The 13,406-nt window shown below is 40.8% G+C and overlaps 1 non-coding gene across 1 annotated transcript; it reads left to right on the forward strand.

Annotated features, from left to right (window-relative positions):
- Positions 1-469: 469 nt before the first annotated feature.
- On the forward strand, positions 470-576 carry LOC127109246 (small nucleolar RNA R71). Its single transcript, XR_007796576.1, has one exon. It is a non-coding gene; the product is annotated as a small nucleolar RNA R71 (small nucleolar RNA).
- The last annotated feature ends 12,830 nt before the right edge of the window (positions 577-13,406 follow it).

A 13,406-nucleotide genomic window follows, 5' to 3' on the forward strand; every position in this document is an offset into this window, starting at 1 on the left:
GTTCTGGTTTCTATAGGAGAAATTTGGATGATTCTTCCATCCAGAGTTGTAAGTGTTTGAAAATGGGTTACCTTGGGCGTAATTCACTTGGTCGGTATTTAGTTCGTTCAAAAGGTTACACTCCGCCAATTCGTGTCCTTTAGATCCACAGAGTTCGCACTCTGTGTAGACTGCTGCTACGGTGTTAGTGTTTGTAGACATATGTTCGATCCTAAGGGCTAAAGCGTCCATTTTCGTCTGCATCATGTCTAGAGAGCTTACCTCATGTATTCCACCTTGGGTCTCCTTTTTCTCTATTGATGATTGTTCAGTTCCTCATTGATAATGGTTTTGGGCCATATCCTCAATTAGGTCACAAGCTTTTGGATAAGGTTTCTTCATCAGCGCGCCACCTGCGGCAGCGTCGATGCTCATCTTGGTATTATAATGGAGTCCATTGTAAAAGGTGTGAACGATCAACCATTGTTCTAGGCCATGGTGTGGGCAGACTCTTAATGGCTCTTTATATCTATCCCAAGCTTCGAAAAGCGATTCTCCTTGGTTTTGAGCAAATCTAGTTATTTGGTTTCGAAGAACAATAATCTTACTAGGGGAAATATCTAGCAAGGAATACTCTCATAAGGTCTTCCTAGATAGTTATTGAATTAGCTGGAAGTGAATCTAGCCATGAACGTGCTCTATCCCTGAAGGAGAAAGGAAATAATCTTAAACGGGTCGCATTGGGTGAAGTGCCATTAGATTTAAAGGTGTCGGCTAGTTGGATAAAAACTTTTAAATGTTGATTCAGGTTCTCGGTAGCGAGACCCGCGTATTGTTTTTGTTGCACTAATTGCAACAAAGACGGTTTTAGTTCGAAATTGTTAGCAGGTATAAAGGGGTTTATTATACTCGAACTAGGTTCCCCATCAGAGGGTTGGGCGAATTCCTTAAGAGGTCGCCTATCGCGACTCCCAGCCATAGCTTTCTTAATTCGGATGAGTAAGAGGCATGTACGAGTATAACGTTCGGATTCCGCTAAAGGGTCTACTAAATTTCCGGTACTACGGGTTCTTCGCATTTACCAGCTAATAATGCCTTAGTCTATACGGTGTAACAACAAGGTACGAAATTTGACGAAGTTGGTCCCCGGCAACGGCGCCAAAAACTTGATCGCTGTGATTCGCAAGTGCACGAATAACGTCAAAGTAATACAAAAGAATATCGATCCCACAAAGACCAATCGTCAATCTATCGAATACTATCGTTACGGTGTTTATCTAAGGCAGTATAAAAGAGATATTGGGTTTGCAAAATAACGGTAAATAATAAATGCAGGTAAAGACAGGTTGAATGTAATTCACGTCAGTTAAGTGATGTTTCAATTGTCTAAATAGAACTACTTATGAGGCAATATTTTCTACTCTTGAAAAGAATCCATTTAACAGGAACTGTCGCTTTCGCGTATTCAGAACCGAGTTTACCCTTAAATTAAGGCCTTTTATTGTCACTTATAAAAGGTGTGCAGTGTAACACCTCAAATTTGCCCTCACCATTCATGCATTCATTTCATTTTTTAGGACATTTATCATTCCATATTGCATTACATCTTGGCAGTCAGAATTGGCATCAAGAGAATCCTCAGTGCAAAAGAGCAAGTCTTTCCTTGAGATGAAGGCCACATGATTATTCTAAAGAGCTTATATGAGCTAGGGTTCATTTTGAAGCAATTGTACCAAGTGGTAGAGGCCCAAATTCATCAGTGCATTTCCAAGTCATCTGAGGACCATAAAAGTCAACTGTGCAGTCAACTGAGGGCTTTGAGTTGAGGAAATGAGTTGAGACACTTCATTCATGCTCAAAAGAGGCCTATTCATCATTTCAAACATCTATCTTGAAGATTTTGAAGTCAAATCAAAAGTTTCCAAAAATGGAAAGTGACCTGTAATTTCAAGTTTCCAAAAATGGCATGTTTTTGGACCACATTCAACTTTATTTTCCAACATCAAAGAAGCTTCAAAGGGATTTTTGGTGAACATGAAAGTTGAAGATCTTTCTCTCCTCTTTTCAAAAAGTCCAAGATCATGAGCATATGATGAATGGTTGAGAAGTTATGGCCAAAGGATCACAAAGTGTACATGAAAGTTCAACATGGCATAACTTTTGATCCAAAACTCCAAATTGAGTCACTCTTTTTGAAAAATGCTCCTTGTAACAAAGAGATTCCAAATTAATCATTGCCTTGCATGAAAGAGGATCACATGACCACTTGTTCATTCAAGTGCATTTTGGAGGGAAAATGCATAATTTGAAATTGGTTGATCACATGAGCCAAATACCAATCCCATCATGTTCATGAGCTGATTTTAAGTGGAATTGCACACTTGCATGGCACTATTCACGTGCATACCATCACATGCTAAGCACACTTATGTATTTTGCATCACACCTCATACTTCCTTAATTTTTCATTAGCCAAGGCCTAATCTCATTTTCAGCATGATTAGTGGGGAGTATTTAAGCTAAATGCTAATCACATTTCAAGAGGATAACAATTCTAGATATGAAATTCAAGCTTCCCTCTCAATTTTCTCTCTCTTGATTTTTCAAATTTCTTCACACAAACCTTGATTTTCTTTGTACATTCATGATCATGGAAGAGTTTTGAGCAAGATTCATCATCTGATTTGAAGGATAGAGTGCATATCCGAGCTCCACAAGTGCAAGTTCATGAAGATGGTTTTCTGAAATTAAGCAAGATCCAAGCCGATTCAAGTGCTATTTCGTGCATAAAGCTTCAAGTTGAGGTTAGAGGAGAAGATCTGGAGGATTTGAGCACCTGAAGCCACGATTTCAACTCACTGCACTTCAAGAAGGTTGGAATTCGATCACCTCTTTTCTCCATTTCATGTACATGATTAGATAGACCTTTTGATGCTGATGATGCTGATATAATTAGTTCATGATTTGGTCAAGAAATGAATTAGATATGATTATTTGAATTTTTGATGTTCAATATGTTTTTGATCGATCCGGTTGATTCGTTAGGAATTAGGTGAAATAATTGTGATATTCGTGTTCTACGTTGAGAGATCTTTCCAATGATGTATAGTTTGTCCAATTCTGGAAAATTCGTTCATGGAGCGCCGCCGGTTTCATCGGGGGAGACGGTGGAAACCACCGTCCACCGCCGTCTGAACATTGCCTAGGGTTTCAATGCCAAACGTTGCGTTTCGCTTGTGGAACGCGCTTGGAACCTTTGAAGCGCGGGTTCGATCCTAGCGCATTGTGTTTTCTGATTTCCAGTTGATTTTGTTTGAGCGCGCTTGTGACTGTGCATACCTCGGTTCGATTCCTAGCGCATGTACCTTTCATTTTTCCAATTGTTTTTTCCTTTGAGCGCTTGTGACTGCCTTAACCTTTGTTCGATCCTTCGCGTTGCATTTATTTTAATTTCAATTAGGGCTTTGAACCACCAAGACCCGAGCTCGATCCCTGGCGTTTGCATTTTTCCTGATTTGCATTTGTTTTCCATTTTGTTTGAGCGCACTTTGTGACCTGATGCACCTGTGTTCAATACTTGCCTATGCATTTTTCTGAATTATATTCACATAACATTTTCCATGATTTTCATTTTAATTCATTTTATTTTCTTCAACTTGCAAAAATCATAAAAAATAGAATACATATCCAATTTAATCCAACTTTTTTTCACATGTTCATTTTAATGTCTAGTTTTTTTTAGAATTTATTTCCTGATTTTTGTATTGCTGGATTTTTAAATGTGCTTGATTGTTTAAACATGATGCCAAAATGACATGTTGTGCTAACTGAATTGTGAAATGCTCATGGTTTATCCAGTTGCCTTGAAATTTGACATGCTGAAACCTAACATGCGATGTGATTTTTTGGCTTTGGTTTGAGATTTTTATCATTTGGTATCACTGTTTTGGACACATGAACATATGTTGTGACATTTGGTGTAACATTTTGTACCTTGTACTTATGCATTTTCATTCACACACCATTTGTTGTCTTCTGGACTTAATTTTTGGTATGATGCTTGTCCATAACATATTAAGTGCACATAAAAATTTCATGATCATTGGATACATTTCTGTTTTAATATGGATTTTCTATGTTTGAGGTCAAAGTTTGATCACATTGTTTGCCTTTGCCTTATCTTGATTAATTGATGGCTTTGCTTATTGAATTGGCTTTGGTCCTTTTGAGGACTCTTTCTTATTTGATTGAATATGCTTCATGTGAAATATTGACTTCTGTTTTGGTCATTTGATTTGCCTTTGACCCTAGTCTTTGTACTAGTGGTTTGTACTCACCAATTGTGTTTTGTGATTCAGGTATTGAGCATTTAGCACTAATGTTTGGTTTGGTCTCATTACTTGAGATGCAATTTGCTTTGATCACTAACTCTTGTTGTGTTGTAGGTCCATTGATGTGATGAACTCACTTGAGTGCTTGCATTTGAGACTTACATTATGTATCATTGTTGGATGATTTCACTGTGTTGTCTGTTAGGTTTTCTAAATACACTATTAACTGTTTGGATTTTGTACAGGTACATTAGTCACTTTTAGCTCTTGCTTGAGCTTTGCTTTGGTTTGTGGTTGATATACCACCTAGGTAACCACTCTCTCACTCCATGTAGTCTGGAAGTCCTGCCACTTTTTTGGCAGGCATTTGGCTGAAGTCCTCCTTAAGAGGCCATGATTGTGCTTGTTTATATTTGTGCCAAAGACCTCTAAATGAGGCATGTTACATGTTAAGCCCTCCTAAGTGAAGAGGCAATTGACAGATAGAAGGGATTAGCAATCAATCCCCTATTATTCGGTGTGTCGTTCATTATGCTCGCACTACGTGCTGATGCTCTTGAACATAACCCAAGATCTCTGTATAGAGTCAGTCAAGTGGAATAGGGTCCCTCTTTCTGGATCCCCATGCATTCTTTGATTTGAGCTCACCCAGGCCAGGGTTAAGAGCATGAGGTCTCATCCTCCTTACCACATTTCATCAGCTTCACCCTAACTCTCAATGTTAGTGGTTAAGAGCTTCAGCATACCCCTACAGTCTTGGCTTGTTTATCGAGGTTGATATGACCCCTCTTGACTAAAGCCCAACCATTCGTCTGAGCCTCTTGTTTGGATATAGTGAGTGATGCGTGTTCACTTGTGATTGATATTATTTGCTGTTTGAGCTAGCTTGCTTCCTGTGTGAGTTAGGTTCTGATTAGAGATCTCAACTTAGGGATCGTTTGCATGATAACTTTTAGGCTCGAGTCGTAGTCTCCCTATTAGTTTGTTATCTCCCTAGTCTCTGGTTAGGAGAGAGTTTCTCCCCTGTTAAGGGGAACTACGTCGCCCTGATTCTCATACCAGATGAGATACGTAGGCAGGAGATTGAGCGAGATCTCTCCAGGCACCCTTTTTGTTTTGTGTGTGTGTGTTTGTACATCCTTTCTTTGTTTGGAGTTGGATGTAAGCCCATTTATTGGCATTCTATTTCCTGTTGTGTGTTTCTTTTGACGTCTCAGCGTCTCTTTTCAGTGTTTTTGTTTCGGCGTGCGTTAGCCGAGCTACGAGTGCTCTGATTCTTACTCTGGTTTGAGAAGATACGTATGCATAGGATGCGATATCCTAGCGAGCATGTTTCCTGTTCCCCGAACTACGTCGACTCTGATGTTTGTTTCTGACAAACTACGTAGGCCCAGGATGCGACATCCTGCCGAGTCCCCTTCCTCCATCTTCTTTCATTTGTTTCCTAGTCCAGTGTGTGTGCATTTCTTTGAGCAGTTCATTAGCAACCTTTTCCTATTCTTTTGAGCGTGGATCCCGTCGAGTACGACGAACGTGAGGGGTGCTAATACCTTCCCCTTGCGTAACCGACTCATGTACCTTGCAATCTCTGGTCATAAGACCATTCCTTTCCCTTTTTCAGGTTTACTTCGAGTGTTTCCTTTCCCTCCTTTGGGATAAATAACGCACGGTGGCGGCTCTGTGTTTTTCCCGCCTGTTGTTTTTCGCGATGCGACAGCTGGCGACTCTGCTGGGGATACTTCCCTAAGCGAGTCAATCCTAGCGCTCTTTAGGATAGCTTTGGTTGCTTTTGCTGTTTTAGTTATTGCATTTGTGATTGTTGTACCTTGATTGTATATATTTGCATATATGTGTCGCATTACGCGAAAAACCGGCGGGAAACGAAAACAACAGAGCCGCCATCGTGCGTTATTTATCCCAAAAGAGGGAAAGGAAACGCTCGAAGTAAACCTGGAAAAGACATGGTCTCGCGACCAAAGAAAGATGGGATCGGGAGTCGGTTATGCGAAGGGAAGGTATTAGCACCCCTACGCATCCGTCGTACTCGACGGGATCCACGCACAAAAGGAAGGAATATGGTTGCTAAACACTGCTCAAACAAACATCAAACACTGGCTGAAAGAGACACAGAAAACAAAAGAAACTAACTCGGCAGGATATCGCATCCTGGGCCTATGTAGTCTGTCAGACACAAACATCAGAGTCGACGTAGTTCGGAACAGGGGAAACGTGCTCGCTAGAATGTCGCATCCTATGCATACGTATCTTCTCGGACTAAAGAAGAATCAGAGCACTCGTAGCTCGGCTAACGCACGCCAAACAAAACACATGAAATCGACTGCCAATCGCTGGAGTTACGTCAAACTCCACACCAAACAGGCAAGCATGGAAACCGAATGCCAATCGCTGGACTTACATCAGACTCCGAACCTAAACACACACACAGGAAACCAACTGCCAATCGCTGGACTTATGTCAGACTCCAACAAAGAAACTGGAAACCGAATGCCAATTGCTGGACTTACATCGGACTCCAACCAGAAAAGGAGAAACAACTCACACAAACAAAACAAAAGGGCGCCCAGAGAGATCAGCTCATCTCCTGCCTACGTACCTCATCTGGTATGAGGATCAGGGCGACGTAGTTCCCCTACGCAGGGACAAAGGACTAGCCTAACCAGATACAAAGGGAGACACAACTAGGGATACTACGACTCGAGCCTAGATGTTATCATGCATATCATCCCTAAGTTAAGGTTGCTATCTAACTTGCACAGGGAGCAAGCTATCCTAAACAGCATAGGCAAAGCAAACAATCACAAATAGCACACACTATATACACACAAAGTGGGCTCACACAAGGGTTAGGCTGTGAAACACAAGCCAACTGGAATCGGGTGATGTTAGCTCTTAACCCTAACATTGAGAGTTAGGGTGAAGCAGATGAAATAGAAAGTGAGGGGTGTGCCTCACAGCTCTTATCCCTGGCCTGGGAGAGCTTCAGACAAAAGAATGTGTGGGTTCAGAAAGTGGGAACCCTTCTACACATATGACTGACACAATTGTACAAGGATCTTGGGTTAATATCCACAATGCATCAACATGTAATGTGAGCAAAGGGATGACTCAACTAAATAGCAGGAGATGGATTGCACATCTCTTGTATCTGCCAATTGCCTTATCAAAGGTCTTTTCCTGCCTGGGGACAAAAATAAACAAACACAAGCATTGCCTCTTAAGGAGGACTTCAGACAGGTGCCTGACCAAATAACAGGCCAGGTCTTCCAGACTACATGGAGTCAGAGACATTATACCTCAAATTGGTTAAGCAACCAAGCAACAGCAAAGCAAGTTCACAATGAACTATAGCAACTAATGTACCTGAAAACAATCTAACTCAATCAATACACAACTCACAAAAAGAAAGTCAACAGACAAACTAGAAGTCAACAGTACACAAGCAATGCATCAAGCAAAGCACAAGCTCAACTCAAAGGAGCTAATCCACCTACAAAACCACTTAATGTTAATCAACATCAATCAAATATCAATCCAAATGAGCAAATGAATCAAACTCCTCAAGGCCATATGCTTCTTGTCCTGAAAACACAACTCAAACATAAGCACTAACCACTAGGACATGGCCTAGGGTCAAAGAGGGAGAAATAATTCAAAACAGAACATGAAAATTGACATGAATCAAATTAAACCAATCAAGAACAATATCCAAGTGGTCTCCTATTCATATCATCAACCAATTTCATTTCACAAAGCAAACATGGCAAGGCATGCATTTCAAAGCTCATTGAAGCAAACAGAATGAATCAATCCTCACCAACTCAAAAACAATTCAATAAATCCCAAGAAAAATCATGGCTAAACAGCATTCATCACATGGTCATCATACCAAAATTCAAGTCATTTGGATAAGTGGAAGCATGTCAAATAAATTCCCTAAGGAAAGGCAAGGCATAACAAGCTCAATGAGGGCACAAAATCATACATCAACTTCAAACAAGCATAAAACAGAATCCACACATGATAAATGACTCAAACCAAAGCCATAGCAAACTTCAAAGGGTCTAGAATCAATGTGCAAAATTTCAGGTTCATATGATAAACATCAATCATTTCACAAATCATCTAAGTTCATGACTATCCAAAAGTCCACAAATGACCAATCAGCAAAGAAAATCTCAAACAAATTGGAAATGCACTCAAATATTATACAATAATTCATGATCAAACCTAAAATCCATAAGTAGCAACATGCAAAAAATCAGATTAATTGGCATTGAAATGGCATGGCAAATAAAATCAGAAAGTCAAGCAAGCAAAGGTGTGACACAAATTGTCACACCTACATTCAACATATCATATCTCATCAACCAGGAATGGGAAAAATGTAAACTCTATACCAAAATGACCATTAGGATGTCTACTTTGAGCATGCAAAATTTCAAGAGTGTTGGAACAAATATCATCATTTCACAATCAAAATGGCAAGGCATATCAAGAAAACACATGTATGAACATTCTCTAGGCAAAATAAAAATCCAGGCGTGCACAATTTCTGTAAAAATCATCAAAAAATAGTAGACATCATGATGAACATTATGCAAAAAACCTCATCTCATTTGGATCAATATTCATGAAGTTATGGATTTTTGAAATGGAGAAAAAATTAAATAAACTATGAAGCACATAGCATAAACATGGATGAGATAATGACCAAAAGTGCTAAAGTCTTATTTGAAGGTGCATGCGCCTGGACTCGAACCGAGGGAACATTTGAATTGTGGCGCGTTTCAATGAAACGCCGCGTTTCATTAAAGGTGACATGGCACTGGGAAACGCTTGTGGCCAATGAATCAGCCACGCAGGAGCCAAGTGGACCAATACATGGCGGTAAACAGAAAATCACATGCAGAGTACGCTGGACATGGATCAAACGCGTTTCTGGGATTGAAACCCTAAGAAGTTCATCGTGTTCTTCACAGATTTTCCAGATCATGAACATTTGTTCCAGAAATCAACAATGGATATATCATCACACTCGTCTTAACACGCACATCACTAATCTAAACTCGGTTTATCCTAATTCTCACTATCATGTCTGGATCGAGTAAAAGAAAATTCACACATCAATCTTATATTCAACATATCTCACTCAAATCTTGATGAAAATTAATGCCACAAAGCTCAGAATACTCATGGATTCAAGATCTACAACATGCATATCCTAATTGCATGAATTGTGAGATTCAAAATCTTACCTTCAAGAGATTGCAGAACTGAATTCGTGACTTTCAAGCCTTGAGAAGCAACAACAGATGATCTTCAATGCTAGTATGATGATTTGGATGAATGTTGGATGCTCAGTCTTGCTTGATCTTGCTCAAATCTACAGTTGCCATTGATGATGCTCGCTTCAACAGTTCAAGAATCAGCTCAAAATCCTTGCAATCTTGCTTCAATCCAACTCAGTTATGGTTGTAGATGATGATTCAATCGTGGAAATAGCAAGGTTTGTGAAGAATTTTGATGAATCTTCAAGAAAGAGTTTGAGAGCACAATGAAGAAAAATTTCAGATCTGGAAATTATGCCAAGTTAATCCAATTTTCTGTTATGATTTGCAATATATATGGTCTGTTAATCATGTTTGCTAATCAAGATTAAGCCATGCCAAAGAGATTAATGAAATGAGGGTGTCATGGGTAATTTGCAAATGCACCTTAATGTGTGATAACCAATGCTACAGTGCATGATTCTGTGCTTAATTCACCTCAAAAATCAATTTGGAGCCAAATGCCAATGTTGGAATGCATGGACAATGCTTATTTTTCAAATTCAACTTTTCCCTCCAAAATTCAAATGGAATTCAAATGAAAATGCAAAAATTTTGTAATGGAGATGCATGGTTTTTGATGTATGTTTTGGATAGCTCATGTCAAAATAGAAATGTTACAAAAAGAACCATCTCATTTGGCCTTATGGTGTGAAAGTTATCCCCTTTTGAACTTCAAATTTGCTTGGCAATGATTGATCCATAACTTTTCAACCATACATGAGAAATTCATGTTCTTGGACTTTTTGGAAAGGTGATAGAAAGATCTTCAACTTCCATGTTGGACAAAACTTCCACACCTTTCCATTTTTGGCAATTTCAAATTACAGGTCACTTACTATTTTTGGAAACTTTTCATCTGACCTCAAATTCTTCATTGTTGATGTTTGAAATGTCAAATGAGACTTGTATGGACATGAATGAGGCCTATCTAACCATCTCCCACCTTCAAATCCATGATTTAATGCACAATTGACTTTGGTTGACTTTCTAGGGTTTCAGATGAATTGCATCCTGACTGATGATCTCTGAACATCCAATCTTTGGCCAAACCACTTCAAAATGATCCCTAGGTCACATGAACTTGTTGAACCAACCCTAGGGCTTTGTTTCAATAGGAATTGCACTTGCTTGCTTGCACAACTGGATTTCCTGACCAGTCTTGACTGATGACTTGCACTTGGGCAATGGACAATGCAATGCTATGCAGTGGACAATGTAATGTTAATGACCTAAACATGAAAATGTATGTACAAAATGGGAGGTGCAAATTTGAGGTGCTACAATATGTTTGAATGCATCATATTATCATTGCACCGGACTCTGTACAGGTTGGTTCCTCTGATTTGGGGGTGGGAGTCACAAGAGGTAAAAGGCCCAATACACAGGCTATGAGTGAACTTTAGGACACCTAGGAATAGAGTGATTCATGGGAAGCGGGTGGTATGGCGCCACTTAGCGGAACATGGTATCGCGAGCAGTTCAGATCCTGATGGGGTATTATCGTTGCATACACCTGGTGTGCATATGATGATATTCTTGAAAGGATTATTTATCCTGCGTTTCTCTTGACCTTACCCTAGCCTAGATTACACCCGTGAGTGGGGAGGGAATGACCATTTACAGGTATTGATGGTGACTTGTTTCGTTGGTGACTCTTTGATGATGACTTTGGTCCGGTTTGTGATCCGGGTTCTGTTTATAAGTCGGATCTATGAATATTTATGTCCGACACGCCGGAGTGTTGTCCGTGGTATTTATCAGCGGGTTCCGTTTATTTCGAATCCCCGGGTTGAATTTGAGGGTACTTTTCCAGGGGATCTTGTGGCTATCTGTCCAGTGATTGTCCTGTGATGATGGTGGTATATCCTCCATTCCGTTTATTTCGGAACTCCCCAAGTTGGATTTGCGGTTACTTGGTCCCTCAGATGGCTGTGATCAGTTCAGAGACCGGAACTTCCGTACAGTTGGTGTTCAGATGACTTGGAGGATGGCACCGTGACTTGCATTCATGCATCTGCATCATTCCCATTTTGCATTCATCCGCATCTAACCCATGTTTATCCATACTCAGGGTACATTCTCGATTGAGATTCTGGTTGAGAGACATCCTGATGTCAGAATGTTATTGTCAAATTATTATCCGTCTCAATGAAGCCAGAATCAAAAGACAGAGTGTTCCTCATACGGATAGACATTGCATTCATGTGTGAGTCATATTAACTTGTCTTTTGTTTTGCAGGTGTCAGTATCTAACCTGTTTGATTGACCTAGGAATCACTGCTCGCGCACGCCGAGTCATTCCTCTGCACATAGCTCGTCTGCACAAATACCCTATCAGACGCAACAAACCCAGACTGGTGGGTCCATCCAACGCTGACATTCTCGACCTGAAAGAGAAGATGAGTGAATTGATCAACGTCATGCAAGGGTTTGCCTTGGGGCAAAGAGCAATCGCCGAGAGGTTGGAGAGGATTGAAAGCTGGCTGAGAATGGGGAAAATACAGAGAAATGCTCCGTCGTCTGGAGTAAAGAAGCCCTTTGGTAACGGTCAGCGCGGGAAGGAGGGTGAACCGAGTGATGTGTATGCCCAAAGGGGACACTGTAGGGATCGTTACCACCCGTATGCTACTGCAGTAACGATTCCTGCTGGTAATCAATTTGTGCAACAGTAATAGCAGCCACCTCAACAGAGAGCACAGAGTGCTGGGTGCCAAGTGAGAAGAGGGACGACAGATCGTCAGTTTGATAGGCCACCCGTGACGTATGCCTCTCTGTTTAAGAAATTGAAGGATCAAAGGTTGGTTCAGCCGAGGGCGTTGGCTCCATTAAGACTAGATCAAGGGTCTGCAAGTCACGATGAGAACACCAAGTGCGAGTTCTACTCTGGTGCACCCGGGCATAACATTGAGGGTTGTAGAGCTTTTAAGCATGTCGTTCAAGATTTGGTGGATTCTAAAGTCATCAATTTTGCACCAACACCGAATGTTGATGCTAACCCCATGCCGATGCAGGGTCCTATGGGGGTGAACATAATGTCAAAGGATAAGGGAAAAATGGAGGTGACAGATATGGATCAGTTGAGGACTCCAATGGCTATGGTCAAGAGACATCTGATGAAGAGTGGAGCTTTCCCTGGTTGTGATAATTGTTGTGCGGCTGTCGCTATGAATGGGTGTGTAATGATGAGGGAGACGATTCAGAAAATGATGGAGGTGGAAATGGACGGTGAACTATGTGAAACACCATATCAGGCGTTTGAAACCGTCAAGGTGGAGAATGCCATTTTTGCTGAGAAAGAGAAGAAGTCGTCCATTACTTCTTATAAACAGGCCATGGAGGTGGTGAAGAATGGAGAAGCCCCAGGTTGGGGAAGGATGATAGACATTACGGTGAAAGCAGATAGGTTGGAGGTTGGCTATCAGCCGGGCCAAGGCTCGTCTAGACAAAACAGAGGACGTCGTCAATCATTCATGTTCACCAGTGCTGGGATGCTAGATCCAGATCCCGTCTGTGCGGTGGGTGAAGAGATTGACAATGACTGCGAGCTCGAATCGTGGATAAAATCGTGCGTACCAGGGATGGAGATCCAGAACTGGAAGGCTTAAAAAATCATCACTGTCACTCTATGTGAAGAGTAATATTTCTGTTTTTCAATTCTGTTTGCATGAAAACCATGCGTTTTTCCCGAAACGTAATGGTCCATTGTAAGGGCCACCTCATGTGTTTCATCTTGCAACGTTTTGCA

The sequence above is a fragment of the Lathyrus oleraceus genome, chromosome 7 (genome assembly GCF_024323335.1).
Source record: "Lathyrus oleraceus cultivar Zhongwan6 chromosome 7, CAAS_Psat_ZW6_1.0, whole genome shotgun sequence".
NCBI lineage: Eukaryota > Viridiplantae > Streptophyta > Magnoliopsida > Fabales > Fabaceae > Lathyrus > Lathyrus oleraceus.